This window comes from Mus pahari, chromosome 7 (genome assembly GCF_900095145.1).
Source record: "Mus pahari chromosome 7, PAHARI_EIJ_v1.1, whole genome shotgun sequence".
Classification (NCBI taxonomy): Eukaryota; Metazoa; Chordata; class Mammalia; order Rodentia; family Muridae; genus Mus; species Mus pahari.
The window spans coordinates 64,607,852-64,610,907 of NC_034596.1; positions in this window are offsets into that span (position 1 = coordinate 64,607,852).

Below are 3,056 nucleotides of genomic sequence, written 5' to 3' on the forward strand. Positions count from 1 at the left end.
CTCTCCTCGGATGTCACCCTGGAGCACGGGCCACCAGCCCTCTCCTCGGATGTCACCCTGGAGCACGGGCCACCAGCCCTCTCCTCGGATGTCACTCTGGAACACGGGCCACCAGCCCTCTCCTCGGATGTCACCCTGGAGCACGGGCCACTAGTCCTCTCCTCGGATTATTTAATTCTTTATCAGAATATTACACTATTTAACTTTCTACACTACTGTTTGGAATCCTGCCCTACAATACCTGTGAGAACTTACCTGTTGGTCACATAAACAAAACACCAATGGTTTTGTCTATTTGAGACGATAACACCAAAGGTCAGGGTTTTACTATCCTGTTGGACAATAGACAGCTTTGTCTCTAGCCTAGCAAATTAATTTCAGCAAACACATTCTTTGAAATCACCTTAAAGTAGCCTGTACCTACCCTGCTAATCGCCTCGGTAACAAATGAAACACTGACACATCCCTTTCCACTCTTTACCTCTATGAGAGTCACACTCAACTTCTGCGGAAATTATTTTTGACATCTGCCCCTATTTTCTTGCTGACCTTCTTCTACAGGGAGTCACACAGCATAGACGTGGTCAGCCACATAGGAGCCAGCAGTTGGCGGGGCTGCTGGGAAAGTTTCTGCTCCCCTCATCAAGATGGGGGGAGATGGCACTAAATTCTCTTTTCCAACTGGTTTGTTGAGGGGATTTTTTGGAATTAAGATGATTAGTCTTGCATGCAAGAAGCAATAAAGAATGGCAAAAAAAAAAAAAAGCTAGGAGATGGTCAGAGAGGCCAGCCTGGCGTCACTGAGCTGAGCCAAGGAAATGGGAGGAAATAGGGGGAGAAGAGGCTAAGAGGCTGACAACCCCTAAGCTTATGTGAGAAAAATGAACTCCCATTTCTGCAGCTGTACAGTTCTTGAAGAGCATCCTTCCGAGCTCCTTGTGTGTAAGTTTTCAGTTTTCAAACTGAAACACAAGCCACTTCTGCTAGGCCTAAAATCCACACAGCAAAAAGAGCACGGGCCAGTGGGACCTTGGAGCAGATTCGCAGTGCTGTCTATGTTTCCAAAAACAAACTGGTATCGTTTCTGTAGGTGAAGAAAAATGAAACACAAGCTACATAGAATATCCAACAAAGTTAGTGGATTATAAACCCTTCCCGAGGCCTGCAACCCTATAGATGGAACAACAATATGAACTAACCAGTACCCCCAGAGCTTGTGTCTCTAGCTGCATATGTAGCTGAAGATGGCCTAGTCGGCCATCATTGGGAAGAGAGGTCCCTTGGTCTTGTAAACTTTATATGACCCAGTACAGGGGAAGGCCAGGGCCAAGAAGTGGGAGTGGGAGGGTAGGGGAGCAGGGCATGGGGAGCGTATAGGGAACTTTCGGGATAGCATTTGAAATGTAAATGAAGAAAATATCTGGGTTAGAGAGATGGCTCAGCGGTTAAGAGCACCGACTGCTCTTCCTGAAGGTCCTGAGTTCAAATCCCAGCAACCACATGGTGGCTCATAACCATACATAATGAGACCTGATGCTCCCTTCTGGTGTATCTGAAAACAGCTACAATGTACTTACATATAACAAATAAATCTTTTTTTAAAAGAAAGAAAGAAAGAAAGAAAGAAAGAAAGAAAGAAAGAAAGAAAGAAAGAAAGAAAAGATCTAATAAAAAATATTCTTGAAGAAAATAAATAGATAGATAGATAGATAGATAGATAGATAGATAGATAGATAGATAAATAAATAAATAAAAAACCCTTCCGGAGGAGGTTGCCCGAAGGGTTTAAAGACAGAAGAGTCACCAGTCCTACGGTGGTGCATGCCTTTAATCTAGCACTTGGGAGAGAGACCTCTTGAGTTTGAGGTCAGGCTAATCTACAGAGTGAGCTCCAGGACAGCCAGGACTGTTAGACAGAGCAACCTCGTCTAGAAAAAAAAAAAAAAAAAAATTAAGGCAGAGGAGTCCCTGCCACAAGGACATCAAGTGGGCGTGGTCTGCAAAGACCCAACCCTCCCTCCCATCAGGGCGGACCTGGACTGAGATCTACCCAGCATTTTCTTCAGGTTCCCAAAGAGCTGAGGATTTCACAAGCAAAGACCAGATCCTGGGGAATCCTAAACACGCTAAACTCAGCTCAAACGTGTCGGCCCCCGCTTGGCTTTCTTCTCACTAGGGTAACCAATCCCCTTTACAGTTCTAGCTGTGTACAGTAGGCTTCGTCCAGGCTGTTCATCCCCAGGAGTGCGCCGATTCCTCCGGATGTATCTCTTCTAAATAAGGAAGGCCGTTTTATATGTGCCCAGTGAAAAGTTCTACTTGATCTACAGTATAAATGAGATCTGAGCCCATCTGCTGTGTGCTGAGGAAAGATGAACGCGAATTATGTGTCAGATCTCCATTACTTTAAAGTATTTCAGGTGTCTTATTTCAACTGGTCACACTATCCTGTACAATGTATGTGTTTGTTATTAGTCCTGAAAAAAAAATTTTTTTGTACCACTTCCGTATTTCAAGTGCTGAAGCCATGGGCGTGTGTGTACCATGCCAAGCTATGAACCCCATGCTGTATGGGACACAATTCAGACACAAAGATTATTCCAATTTGGGGGCGTTGGTTGGTTGGCTTTGGTTTTTATGTTGGTTTGTGTTTTTCTATGTGTTTGGTTTTGTTTGAGACCGGGTTTCTCTGTGTAGCTCTGCCTACTCTGAAGCTCACCCAGTAAAGGAGGCTGGCCTCAAACCCGGAGAACTTCATGCCTCTGCTCAACCGCTGGGATTAAAGGTGTGCAGCATTACTGCCCAGTGGGCAGCTTCTTAAAATGCAAACTGGGATCTGAACCCAGACCTACACTTTCCGATTTTATATTGCCTTGTGGCTCTTTCCTGTCTTCTCCCAGTCTACCCTCCCAAGACACATTTCTCACACACACACATACACACACACACACACACACACACACACCACACCATACACACACACCCCACACACACACACACACCACACACACACCACACACACACCACACACACATCACACACACACACATCACACA